The sequence below is a fragment of the Cynocephalus volans genome, chromosome 7 (genome assembly GCF_027409185.1).
Source record: "Cynocephalus volans isolate mCynVol1 chromosome 7, mCynVol1.pri, whole genome shotgun sequence".
Classification (NCBI taxonomy): Eukaryota; Metazoa; Chordata; class Mammalia; order Dermoptera; family Cynocephalidae; genus Cynocephalus; species Cynocephalus volans.
The window spans coordinates 122,554,040-122,568,320 of NC_084466.1; the positions used below are offsets into that span (position 1 = coordinate 122,554,040).

At 38.6% G+C, this 14,281-nt stretch overlaps 1 protein-coding gene across 6 annotated transcripts in view; it reads right to left on the bottom strand.

Annotated features, from left to right (window-relative positions):
- Nucleotides 1-14,281, bottom strand: part of CPEB3 (cytoplasmic polyadenylation element binding protein 3) — a 184,833-nt gene that overhangs the window by 4,098 nt on the left and 166,454 nt on the right. The gene's annotated exons all lie outside the window — the stretch shown is intronic.

Consider the following 14,281-nt stretch of genomic DNA (forward strand, 5'->3'; position numbering starts at 1 on the left):
TACAATGATAATTGAGGCCTTTGGGCACTGGGTTCTCTATTACCTTAATTTCTCCCCAACATTGGAAACCATTAGAGAACTTTCCATCATATCCCTTTAGGGAGCATTTTAAAGTCTAAATGAAGCAAAGCTGTATGATACGAAAACAAAAGTAAAGAACAAAAAGTTACCACAGTTTTCCTCCACATCCCTTCCTAGAACTTCAAAAAGGGAACATCATTAACCTTAATTTTTTCATCTCAAATGTTAGGAACTAGCACAAAGGTGAAAGTCTGGCCCCTTCCCACGCCTCTGTCCAGAGCCATTCTGGGGAAGAGCAACCCCTGTGTCTACGGCAACAAGGATGCACAACTTTTTGAGACGTGCTGACTGCCTGACAATTCAGGCTGCCTCTGGATGCAGCCAGGAGGTTCTAGCAGGGCACAAGTCAGGGTCACTAGAGGGGGCAGCATGGCAGATGGCACAGGGTGAGCGGGAAAGATGGCGCTTGCTCCTCCATCCCTCTAGAGCCCCTTTGCTGGCCTCCTTTAGAGTTTTGCCTCCAGCCAGAACTCTAGTCCACAGGTCCATCCACCAGCCAGATATTTCTATTTGGCAGACCCACTTACCAAGGCCTGTAACCAGTTCTTGGTTACCCAGGGGGGAAATGTCTTTGCTCTGGCTTTAGTGCCCCTTTCTCCTACTTCCTCCTCAACCTGACAAGTGAGTGAGCTTCAGAAAAATCTCTTACATTCACCACTACATCATAGTTAAAATTACAGTGCCTCTGAATCAATCTGCCTGGGTTCAAATCTAGACCACATTAGTAGCTGTGCAGCCTTAGGCAAGTTTCTCAGTCGATCTGATCCTCTGTACACTCGGGGGAAAGAAGAGTTCTTATTTTATAGAGTTCCTATGAAGAGAAATGAATTAAATCACATAAAACAGTGCCTGGCCCGTCATAAGCACTAAGCATAGCTATTATCCCTGCTGCTTCCTCTCTAGTCCAGGCTATCACGACTCATGCCTGTATGTGTTCAGTATTGTCAGCCTCTACGCCAGCCACCAAGCTCCATGCCTTCCCTGGTTCAATTCTCCTACGTACACACTGGTATTTCAATAATCTGCTTTCACAGGGTTCCCCACTGGTCAAAAGCCACTCAGATTCTCCATTGCCTATAGGATTAAGTTCAGCTGCCTTAGTAAAACAGGGTATTCCCTTTCTCCTATGACTCAAATACAAGCCAGAGCCTTCATGACTTGCCCAATCTCTCTCCCAATGACTCCCCAGCTCAAACTCTAACTGGTCTCTACTTTTACTTGCACTTTCTTCCCACCTTAAATGCCTTTCTTACCCCTTTTTCCAACCCAAACATTTCATGTACCTAAGGAGGCCCAGCCTTTCTTTTTCTTTCCTCACATAAAATTAACCATTTTAAAGTGAACAATTCCCGTGGTATTTAAGATGTTCACAATATGTGCAACCTTCACTACCTCTATCTAGTTCCAAAACATTTTTATCACCTCAAAAGGAAATCCTGTATCCACTAAGCAGTTACCCCCCTCACCCCCACTTCTCAGACTCTGGCAAAAACCAATCTGCTTCCTGTCTCTATAGATTTACCCATTCTGGATATTTCATATAAATGGAATCACATAATATGAGACCTTTTATGTCTGGCTTCTTTCACTTATCATGATGTATGTGTATATACATATATATGTGTGTGTGTACATACACACACACACACCTCCCACATTTTGCTTACGCATTCATCTGTTGATGTACAGACATTTGGGTTGTTTTCACCTTTTAGCTATTGTGAATGGTGCTGCTATAAAACATGCATGTATACAAATTTGTTTGAAATACCTGTTTGCAATTATTTGGGGTATATACCTAGGAATGGAATTGCTTAGGCATATGGCAATTCCATGTTTAACTTTTTGAGGAACTACCAAATGATTTTCCAGAGCAGCTTTTCATTCCCACTAGCAAAATACTACGTATGGTTCCAATTTCTACATACTCACCAATTCTTGTTTTCCATTTTATGATCATATCCATCATGTTAGGTGTGAAGTGGTACCTCATTGTGGTTTTTTTTTTTTGGACAGCTGGCCGGTAAGGAGATCTGAACCCCTGACCTTGGTGTTATCAGCACCATGTTCTCCCAAGTGAGCGAATGGGCCTGCCCTCATTGTGGTTTTGACTTGCATTTCACTAATGACTAATCATGTTTAGCATCTTTTCATGTGCTTGTTGGCCATTTGTATATCTTCTTTGGAGAAAGGTCTATTCAACTCCTTTGCTCATTTTATAATTGGGTTGTCTTTTTGCTGTGGAGTTGTAAGAGTTCTTTATATATTCTGGATACTAGACCTTCATTAGACATATGATTTGCAAATATGTTCTCCCAAGAGACTGTTCTTTACCCATTGAATGGTCTTGGCAATCTTGTCAAAAATCAATCAGAGGCCCAGCCTTCCATAACTATTTCAGTCCCACGGGGGTCTATTCCTTCTTCCTTTGAACTGAATACTCCATACCACTAATCTGGCATTTCTTATCTATGATCCTGCCTTGGCTGGCATCTCTCTTTAGATGCAAGCAACCTGAGAACAGAGTCCTGTAGCAAGACATGACAGTAGCAGACCTGGGGCATGTGGTCTGCAGGGAATGGCAAACTCCTGGGGGAAGGGAGCAATAGGCGTGTGAGAGTGTATCTAATCTGGCCTGATCTACCCTTCTCTGAAAGGCCAAGACAAGCCAAAAAGGTGAAATGAACCCTCTCTGCCCTGGGGATAAGGGACTATTAGTAGAAGCAGGGCAAGCAAGGAACTGGCGATAGCCTGTGTTTCCACCTCTAGTCCATGAGCTGAAGGCTGTTTTGCTTCTACCACCAGGCAGATGCCTATACTCAGGATGTTCCAGCAACCAGATCTGAGCCCCAGTCAGCCTAGAAAAGGGGACCCAACAGTCAGAGACAGGATTGGTCTGAACAGAGTTCACACCCAGCAAAAGAAAGCTACTGGAGGAGACAAGTAATAGTCATATATAATATAAGCATATACAAATATGAAAAGAGCACGTAAAGTGATTCAAGTCAGGCACAAACAAAAGATACTTCCTGGTAATTTTTTTCTAAAAGGTTACTTTTGTTTAGGTATGAAAATGGTATTGTGTTTATTTGGGGCTTTTTCCCCACAAGGTTTTTTTTTAAGAGCTTAATTTTGGGAGGGGGGGATTAAGCTTGAAGTCATATAAAAATTGACCATTTTAAAGTGAACAATCCAGAGGCATTTAATACATTCACAGTGTTGTATAATCACCAACTCTATCTACTTCCAAAACATTTTCACCATCCCAAAAAGAAACCCGGTACCCCTAGTTGTGCTTTTTAAGGAACTTTTTAGAAATACATACTGAATTTTCTAAATTAATGATTTCAAGATGAGATTATATGATGTCTGGGATCTGTTTCAAAATAATCTGGGTTGAGGATGGGAAAGTAGGTCAAGGTATAGATGAAACAAGATTGGTAACAAGTTGATAATTATTGAAAGTGGATGATAATAACATTGTATATTGATAATTGTAACTGGATGATGAGGTTCGTTACCCTATTTTCTGTGATTTTGTACACAAACGTTTTAATTATTAAAAAGTTTTAAAACTGAAACTATGACTTTTTGACTAAATAAGCTATCAAATGAATTGAAAGGACGATGGGCACTGCTGAGATCCAGTTCAGTGTCCTAGAAGACTGAGTGGTAAAAGTATTTCAAAGCTTTGGAAAAAAATTCTTAAAAAGGAAAAGCAAGTGAGAAGAAAGATAAGAAATTTATAGAATAGATCCAGGAGAACTTGATGTATATATAACAGGAGTTCCAGGAGAAAAAAAGAAATGAGGAGAAGTAATAAGCTGACAAGAGTCCTCTAAGTGCATATCAAAAATACCACCAGCTACAGTCAGGACTGATGAGAAAAAAACACACCATCAAGAATGCCCTGGTAAAGTCACTAGCTAAAATTGATGAACTCTGGGCTGGCCAGTTAGCTCGCTCAGTTAAAGCGTGGTGTTATAACACCAAGGTCAAGGGTTTGTATCCCTGTCCTGGTCAGCTGCCAAAAATAAATAAATAAAAAAAAACAAAATTTCTGAACTCTAAAGATAAAGAGAAAATGTTACGTGCTTCCGAGTGAAAGGAACTAGTTACTACCTCCTACAACGGAAAGAAAGGAACAGACTGGCATCGACTTCTCACCAGCAACACTGGAAGCTAGAATACCAAGGAATACTATTCATTAGGCTGAGAGAAAGAGAAATGATCCAAACATCCTGTATCTAGTCAAGATATCATTTATCAGGGCCCGCCCGTGGCTCACTTGGGGGAGTGTGGTGCTGAAAACACCAAGTCAAGGGTTAAGATCCCCTTACTGGTCATCTTTTAAAAAAATAAATAAATAAATAAATAAGATATCATTTATCTGTCAAGAAGACTTGTAAGAAAACTAGTAGCTTTATGCTATTCTACCAATAAATATGTAGAAAATATTCTACTCACAATTGCGACAAAAATTATAAGTTACTCGGGAATAACTGAACTGTAAAGACACCAGACCTACACGAAGAAAGATTTAAATGTAAAAAAAGAAAATAATCTTTTAAAAAAGCAGCCACCACCAACTAGGTCTACATGACCAAATTAAAGGTAGGGGAATCCTTCTTTAATAAGGATTAGAAGCCTAGAAGCTTCAGAAGGAGATAAATACATTAGACTATGTGAAAATAAGATACATTTAAATGGCAAAAGATACCATGAGAACTCAATGGGTAAATGATAGATTTGGAAAACATGGCAGATTATTATTTTTTTGCCATACAAAGAACTCTTAAAAACCAGCAAGAAGGGCTGGCCCATGGCTCATTGGGAGAGTGTGGTGCTGATAACACCAAGGCCACAGGTTCGGACCCTTATATAGGGATGGCTGGTTAGCTTACTTGGGAGAGTATGGTGCTGACAACACCAAGTCAAGGGTTAAGATCCCCTTACCGGTCATCTTTCTATTTAAAAAAAAAAAATGAAACTGGCAAGAAAATGACATTCAACACAATGGGAAAATGGATTGAGGATAATTCACATAAGAATTTACAGGCAAGCAGCCCCACTGGAGAGGCCCGGGATCTGCAGAGACCACAGTTCCTGTGGTGCCAGCACGCAACCCAGCAGGTAGGCCTTGCCGCCACCACCCGATTCCATTGCCAGCCCCGCCAAGTGCACACCAATCAGAGAGGCGCCCAGCCAGAGAGGCCCAAGATCCTCGGAAACTACATGCCCTGCGGTGCCAGCGCGCAACCCAGGAGGTAGGCCTTGCCACCACCGCCCGACTCCATCACCAGCCCGGCTGAATGTGTGCTAACCAGAGAGGTGCCTCCTCCGAGAGGCCCAAGATCTGAGGCGAACATGCACCCAAGGCACTAGTGGGCAACCGAGCAGACACTGAGGCAGCCATACCAAATTGGCAGCCTCCGCAGCATCCTAGCCAGACAATAGTGTCAAACCAGTGGACCGTGAAATCCCCTGCCACAATGACTAAACATCAAAGAAAAGATACCAGAAATATGAAAAATCAAGAAAGTACACCACCAAAGGGTAATAACTCTCAATCTCTAGATCCTATAGAACAAGAAGTCCTTGAAATGTCTGACAAGGAATTTCGAGTGATTATTCTAAGGAAACTAAATGACATATAAGAAAACTCAGCTAGACAACACGATGAAATGAGGAAAAGTATACAGGACCTGAAAGAAGAAATGTACAAGGAAATCAATGGCCTGAAAAAGAGCAGAGCTTGCTGAGCTGAAGAATTCATTCAACGAAGTAAAAAACACAACAGAGAGTTTAACCAGCAGGCTTGCAGAAGTAGAAGAGAGAACTTCTGACCTTGAAGATGGGCTGTTTGAAATAACACAGGCAGGGGAAAACAAAAAAGAAAGAAAAAAGAATTAAAAACATTGAAGAAAATCTAAGAGAGATATCAGACAACCTTAACTGCTCAAATATCCAAGTCATGGGTATTCCAGAAAGGAAGGAAAAAGGAGATTGCATTGAAAACATATTCAACAAAATAGTGGCAGAAAACTTCCTAGGTATAGGAAAAGACACATATCTTCAGATTCAGGAAGCTCATAGATCCCCAAACGTATTCAACCTAAAAAGGTCTTCTCCAAGGCATGTTATAGTCAAATTGGCAAACCTCAAAGACAAAGAAAGAATCTTAAAAGCTGCAAAATAGAAGCATCAAATCACCTATAAGGGAGCCCCAATCAGGCTAACATCAGATTTTTCATCACAAACCCTAAAAGCCAGAAAGGAATGGGATGATATATTCAAAATACTAAAAGACAGAGATTGCCAGCCAAGAATACTCTACCCCACAAGGCTATCCTTCTGAAATCAAGGGCAAATAGTACATTTCTCAGACAAACAAAAACTGTGGGAGTTCACTACTACACGATCACCCTTACAGGAAATTCTCAAGGGAGTACTGGGTTTGGTACCTGAAAAATAACTACCACTGCCATAAAAACTCAAGAAAAATCAAAACCCTCTAGTAAAATAAAAATGGCAACAATGAAGAGGAAAAAAAAAAGTTTATCTACAACTCAAGGAACCAACAAATACAGAAAACAAACAGTAAACCAGAGAGAAAGGAACAAAAGACACCTAAGACATCCAAACAAAAATCAATAAAATGCTAGGAGTAAATCAACACTTTTCAATAACAACTCTTAATATAAAAGGATTAAATTCCCCACTCAAAAGACACAGACTGGCTGACTGGATTAAAAAGGAGGACCCAACTATATGCTACCTTCAAGAGACCCACCTTACCTATAAAGACTCAGATAGACTAAGAGTGAAAGGATGGAAAAAGATTTACCATGCAAACAGAAATGAAAACCGAGCTGGAGTACCTATTCTTATATCTGATAAAATAGACTTTAAACTAAAAACCATAAAAAGAGATAATGAGGGCCATTACATAATGATAAAAGGATTGATCCATCAAGAAGACATAACAATCATAACTATATAAGCAACTAATGTCGGAGCAGCCAGATTTATAAAGCAAACTCTATAAGACCTAAAAAATGAAACAGACACTAATACCATAATAGCAGGGGACCTGAACACCCCACTATCAATACTGGACAGATCATCTAGGCAAAGAATCAACAGAGAAACACAAGATCCAAACACTCTAGACCAATTGGACTTGGCAGACATCTACAGAACATTCCATCCAACAACCTCAGAATATTTATTCTTCTCATTAGCACATAGACCATTCTCCAGGATAGATCACATCTTAGGTCACAAATCAAGTCTCAACAAATTCAAAAAAATTGGAATTATCCCATGTATTTTTTCAGACCACAATGGATTAAAATTAGAAATCAATAACAAATGAATTTCTGGAAACTATACAAACACATGGAAATTAAACGGCATTATACTTAATGACACATGGGTCCAAGAAGAAATCAAACAGGAAATCAAGAAATTTATTGAAACTAATGAAAACAATGATACATCATACAAAAACCTGTTGGATACTGCAAAAGCAGTACTAAGGGGTAAATTTATCGCATTAAATGCTTACTTCAGAAGAATGGAAAGATGGCAAGTGAACAACCTAATACTTTACCTTAAAGAACTAGAAAAATAAGAACAATCCAAACCCAAAGTTAGCAGATGGAAAGAAATCATTAAGATCGGAGCAGAACTTAATGAAATTGAAACCCAAAAAACAATACAAAAGATCAATGAATCAAAAAGTTGGTTTTTCGAAAAGATAAATAAAATTGACAAACCATTATTAGCATGGCTAACTAAAAAAAGAAGAGAGAAGATCCAAATAACAACAATTAGAAATGAAAAAGGTGATATTACAATTGATTCATCTGAAATACAAGGAATCATTTGAGACTACTATAAAGAACTATATGCCAACAAATTTGAAAATCTGGAGGAAATGGATAAATTTCTGGACACACGCAAGCTACCAAAACTGAGCCAAGAAGATGTAGAAAATCTTAATAGACCAATAACAATAAAAGAGATTGAAGCTATTATCAGAAGGCTCCCAACAAAGAAAAGCCCAGGACCAGACGGATTCAGAGCAGAATTTTACCAAACATTCAAAGAGGAATTGACACCAATTCTTTACAAACTATTCCAAAAAATTGAAACAGAGGCAAATCTCCCAAACTTATTCTATGAAGCAAACATCATCCTGATACCAAAACCAGGTAAAGACAGAACTAAAAAAGAAAACTACAGGCCGATATCCTTGATGAATATAGATGCAAAAATCCTCACTAAAATACTAGCTAACAGAATACAGCAACACATATGCAAAATTATACACCATGATCAAGTGGGATTCATCCCAGGGATGCAAGGTTGGTTCAACATACGCAAATCAATAAATGTGATACAACATATTAATAAAATTAAACACAAGGACCATATAATCATCTCTATAGATGCTGAAAAAGCATTTGATAAAATTCAACACTCATTCATGATAAAGACTCTCTATAAGTTAGGTATAAATGGAAAGTATCTCAACATAACGAAAGCCATATATGATAAACCCACTGCCAATATCATCCTGAATGGGGAAAAGCTGAAAGCTTTTCCTTTAAGAACAGGAACTAGACAAGGATGCCCACTCTCACCACTCCTATTCAACATAGTGTTGGAAGTACTAGCCAGAGCAATCAGAGAAGAGAAGGAAATAAAGGGCATCCAGATTGGAAAAGATGAAATCAAACTGTCCCTCTTTGCAGATGACATGATCCTATATATCAAACAGCCTAAAGCCTCCACAAAAAAACTCTTGGAGTTGATAAATGATTTCAGCAAAGTAGCAGGATACAAAATCAACCCACAAAAATCAGTAGCATTTCTATTCTCCAATACTGAACATGCAGAAAGAGAAATCAAGAAAGCTTGCCCATTTACAATAGCCACCAAAAAAATAAAATACTTAGGAACAGAGTTAACCAAGGATGTGAAAAATCTCTATAATGAGAACTACAAACCACTGCTGAGAGAAATTAAAGAGGACACGAGAAGATGGAAAGATATCCCACACTCTTGGATTGGAAGAAACAACATTGTGAAAATGTCCATAGTACCCAAAGTGATATCCAAATTCAATGCAATCCCCATCAAAATTCCAATGATATTTTTCTCAGAAATGGAATAAACTATCCAGACATTTATATGGAATCACAAAAGACCATGCATAGCCAAAGCAATTCTGAGCAAAAAAAATAAAACTCGAGATGTAACACTACCTGACTTTAAACTACACTACAAAGCTTTGTATACTACAAATAACCAAAAAAAACTATACTACAAATAACCAAAACAGCAGGGTACTGGCATAAAAACAGACACACTGGTCAATGGAATAGAATAGAGACTCCACAAATCAACCCACACACCTAAGCCATCTGATCTTTGACAAAGGCACCAAGCCTACACATTGGGGAAGAGACTTCCTCTTCAGCAAATGGTTCTAGGATAACTGGATATCCACATACAGGAGAATGAAACTAGACCCATACTTCTCACCATATACTAAAGTCAAATCAAATGGATTAAAGAATTAAATATACATCCTGAAACAATAAAACATCTTAAAGAAAACATAGGAGAAACACTTCAGGAAGTAGGACTGGACACAGACTTCATGAATACAACCCCAAAAGCATGGGCAACCAAAGGAAAAATAAACAAATGGGCTTATATCAAACTAAAAAACTTCTGCACAGCAAAAGAAACAATTAACAGAGTTAAAAGACAACCAACAGAGTGGGAGAAAATATTTGCAAAATATACATCTGACAAAGGATTAATATCCATAATATACAAGGAACTGAAACAACTTTACAAGAAGAAAACAAGTAACCCAATTAAAAAATGGGCAAAAGAGCTAAATAGGCATTTCTCAAAGAAAGATATACGAATGGCCAACAGACACATGAAAAAATGCTCAACATCACTCAGCATTTGGAAAATGCAAATCAAAAGCACACTGAGATACCATCTCACCCCAGTTAGGATGGCTAATATCCAAAAGACTGTGAAAGATAAAGGCTGGCGATGTTGCAGAGAAAAAGGAACTCTCATACATTGTTGGTGGGACTGCAAAATGGTTCAGCCTCTATGGAAAATGGTATGGAGGTTCCTCAAACAACTACAGATAAATCTACCATATGACCCAGCTATCCCACTGCTGGGAATATACCCAGAGGAATGGAAATCATCAAGTCGAAGGTATACCTGTTCCCCAATGTTCATTGCAGCACTATTTACAATAGCTAAGAGTTGGAACCGCCCAAATGTCCATCATCAGATGAGTGGATATGGAAAATGTGGTATATCTACACAATGGAATACTATTCAGCTATAAAAAAGAATGAAATATTGCCATTTGCAACAACATGGATGGACCTAGAGAGAATTATATTAAGTGAAACAGGTCAGGCACAGAAAAAGAAATAGCACATGTTCTCACTTATTTGTGGGAGCTAAAAATAAATAAATAAATACACAAACAACCGGGGGGTGGTGGAGGGAAGAAGACACAACAATTACAATTCCTTGAAGTTGATACGACAAGCAAACAGAAAGGACATTGTTGGGAGGGAGGGGGGAGGGGGAGGAGGGAGGGAGGTTTCAGTAATGGGCCACAATAATCAACCACATTGTATATTGACAAAATAAAATAAAGTTAAAATAAAATAAAATAAATAAAATAAAATAGAAATATTAAATCCCCATGAGGGGAATCAGTGGTAGGCTTTATTTTTTCAATCCTAGATAATGATAAATGTTAAAATCAGTGGCAAGTAGATTTTCACAAATGGTGAAGAAATCATGATAAACTAGCAAATGTATCTAATTCATTTTAAACTTTAATTTGTAAAGAGAATCTTTTTATTTAGGGAGTAGACAATTATGATTAGTCGAGTCAATAAAGATAATTAAAACTATTTTGCATTTATTGTAGAGGAAGAATACCACTGTTTGTGTGTCCTGTGACTGGGTCATACAGCCCACAGAAGGGGCTACCTTTTCAGGTAACAGAGTTGTCTTTCCAGGTACTGGAGATAGATTTTTTACGGGCCTATGCACATGTTATCAAGATGAATGCCTGTGGTTAGGAACTAAGTAAAAAGAAAAAGGGGGGGGGCCGGCCCCGTGGCACACTCGGGAGAGTGGGGCGCTTGGGTGTGCAGCGGCACTCGCGCCGCGGGTTCGGATCCTATATAGGGATGGCCGGTGCGCTGGCTGAGCGCGGTGCGGGCAACACCAAGCCAAGGGTTGCGATCCCGTTGCCGGTCACAAAATAAAAGACAAAAAAAAAAAAAAAAAAAAAAAGGATTTACAGGCAAGGGCCGGCCCGTGGCTCACTTGGGAGATTGTAGTGCTGATAACACCATGGCCACAGGTTCGGACCCCTATATAGGGATGGCCGGTTAGCTCACTTGGGGAGAGCTGGTGCTGACAACACCAAGTCAAGGGTTAAGATCCCCCTACCGGTCATCTTTTTAAAAAAAAAAAAAAAAAATTTACGGGCAACTTACATAAAAAGATATTCATATTTATTAGTGTCAGGAAAAGAAATGTAATACCACTTTATTCTCATTTTACTGGCAAACATTTAAAAGAGTAATAACTATTTCTTACCATTTGCTGATAGAAAAGTGAATTGCTACAATATTTTGAAAAGCAAACTAGCAAATTCTTAAATTTAAAATTACATATACTCTTCAACTCAATAATTCCATGGTTGGTTTTTATTACTGCTATAATCCCAATGCTTGAAAAAATAACCACTAGATGTGAGGACATATGTGAAGTATATCTGCTGCAGAATTGTCCACAGTGGGAAAAAAATTGAAACAAAGTAAATGTCCACCTCCAGGGAAATGGTTGAATTGAATGAAATGGCACATCTACCTCACAAAATATCATGCGGCCATGAAAAAAGACTTCATTAGTGCTCCACCAGTTGACTTGAAAGGATTTCCACTACACAGGAATGTTAAGATCAAGTGGAATGATGGATGCAAACACCTACTGCAAACTTTAAAATGCTGAACAAATGTAAGGTTGGGTAATAGTTTGTGCTGATATTTGAAAATGCAATATAAACAAAATGGCACCTTCTGTCTATTCAGGCTTCCAGCTGAGCTTGGTATCTGTGGTCCTTACTGACTGAGGGGTTTTGACAGACCTAGTCAACACAGTATCTGAGAAGACATGTCATGAAGATCTGTCATCACCAGATCTAGACCAGTGATATCTTATCAACTTTCTTGGGGAATAACAGATTCCTCATAAACTACTTTCCAAAGACCAGACCCTTTTCCTTTTTGGTACGAAAACATCTTGAATATTTATATTTTTGATGAAAATCTTGCTAAAATGTACTATTCACCCTGCCCCTCTTAAGCAGGAGATGTTATAAACATCCGTTATTGTAGTGCCAGGTAATATAGTACAGTGCACAGTTTTCACTTTTTCTGTCAGTCTCTTCAAAATCTGGCTGTCTGTTATCACTTCTAGTAACACCTTCCAACCACCCTTTATAAGTGTGCAATTTCTAATCATTTAAATTTTGACTGGAAAACTAGAAAATCAAATTTGTCAAATCACATTAAATCCTAGTCAATATGACTCTAAATAAAGCCCCAAAAATAAAGGATGTGGATTTTTGGATTGCTACTGTGCTCTCAGGGGCCTTTCCTGAAAACTTACAGAGCGCTGCCTTCCAGATAGGTGAGGGTACCATTACTGCAAAGTCACTCCTAGCACCTGAATATAGGTGCTGATCTGAACCAGAGGCTTGCCCAGAGATAGGACACATACCATGACTCGAAATGATCTACAAACATAGATTGCAATTCAGCTACTACAATCTTTCAAAGGGCAACAGTCGAGCAGTATTTCTGACAATTTAAATCAACAAAAGAGAAGTAGCTGCATGAAGAATATTGCTGTTTAGGTTGTCCCATACCAAAGAAGTGTGGTTATTTTGGCTCAAGTGCATTCACTCATGTGACTAATATGTATGGAGTGCCTATGTCTTGCCAGCCATCATATTAAAACTCATATTTAATGGAGAACAAGACACGGTTCTTCCCTAAAACAATTTATGGTCTACAAAAGAGTTTCCTAACGGCATTCCTAAACTATTGTAGTTTTGCCATATTACAACGCCATCTGTACTCTTACCTGATATTTTAATTGACTATCCAATTAATTCTATTTTTCCCAAAAAACAAATATGTACCAAAATAAAAAGCTGGTTTCTCTGTTAACCACCTAAATCACTTGGAGTATCATTAAGCCAAGACACTTTGGAAACATCAATCTGGTGGGATCACATTACTGATCCTACATTACTTTCATACTACTATGAAAGCCCAAATACTAGAATCCCATACAGAGCTGATCATGTCACCAAGCTGACCCTCTACTTCAAAGGGCTTGCAGGCACAGGAGATGAGAACTAACTGCAGAGAAACACTTGGATTCATACTCACACTATGCAGATGACCATGCCCAAAGATGCTGAAGAATATGTGTAATTTATTGATAAGCTGGTAACCACTAAGGATAAGGAGGACTGATGGGAAGCCTCGGACAAGTGGCTACAGAAGATGAACAAAGGGAATAATATATTTAGAATGATACAAAGAGAAAGCCATACCTTAACAAACTGATCTCAATGCCTAATTGTGTTTCTAACAAGTTAGAGAAAATATTTGTCTGCAGTCATTTCGACATTAGTCAACAAACTGACCTCCTGAAGTAAATAAAGCGATGACTAAACAACTCTTTGTGGCAGAGAGGAGATATTAGGGAGAACACAAACTATTCACAGGTGCAAAACTTCCTCTTCTTGGACCTCAAAAATTGTAGTAAAGAGAGGGATGCATTGGCTAGAGTCAGGCTCAGTTTGAATGATGTGTTAAAGGTCATTTTAAGGACAACCAAAGACTGGCCCCTGCCCTTTGGTGACAGAAACAAACAATGAGATACCTAGCCATCCCGAGGCAAGTCAGTCCTGCATATTGGTAGCTGGAAGCCATGCAGAAATAAGGATTTCAGATAATGAAGTAAGAGTGGAGGAGATGGAAAAAGAGGCCAGGTGAAAAGATATAATTTAATAGGGATAAATGTAAGGCTTGCATCCAGTCACAAA